The sequence below is a fragment of the Octodon degus genome, unplaced genomic scaffold (genome assembly GCF_000260255.1).
Source record: "Octodon degus isolate 3935 unplaced genomic scaffold, OctDeg1.0 scaffold00008, whole genome shotgun sequence".
Classification (NCBI taxonomy): Eukaryota; Metazoa; Chordata; class Mammalia; order Rodentia; family Octodontidae; genus Octodon; species Octodon degus.
Window position 1 is genome coordinate 13,907,392 of NW_004524584.1, and position 546 is coordinate 13,907,937.

A 546-nucleotide genomic window follows, 5' to 3' on the forward strand; every position below is an offset into this window, starting at 1 on the left:
TTTTTTTTTTTTTTTTTTTTTTTTTTTTTTTTTTTGAGATGTAACCCAGGCTGACCTCGAATGTGCTACAATCCTGTGCTAGAATTGCAGGCATGTGCCACCATGCCCAACTCAAATTTAGCTTTTAGAACAGTTTTAAATGTTAACAGTTTTGTGTTTATTTATGTATTAGTCCATATTTTCCATACATAACGGTCACATTTGTCATAGGAATCTGTTTCTGTACATAATATATCTTAATTCTTTTTCCCCATTTCCCTCACCTCCGAGTTTTCGTCCCCTCCCCACTTACAAAAGCTTTGTTTCCACTTTTTCTTCCCATTCTCTTTTTTTTCCCTTTCCCTTCCCCCAACTCTTGTTCCCCTTCCCATTTGAACAAGTTCTTCCACTTCCTAGTAGCTATCCTTCATTTTGCCGCTTATTTTAAGTTTCCCCCACAAGAGACACAATGCAATGTTTAACCTTGTGTGTCTAATTTCTTTCACTTCAAATTATGGTCTTGAGGTACATTCATTTACCTAAAAATGACTCAACTATAACCTTATG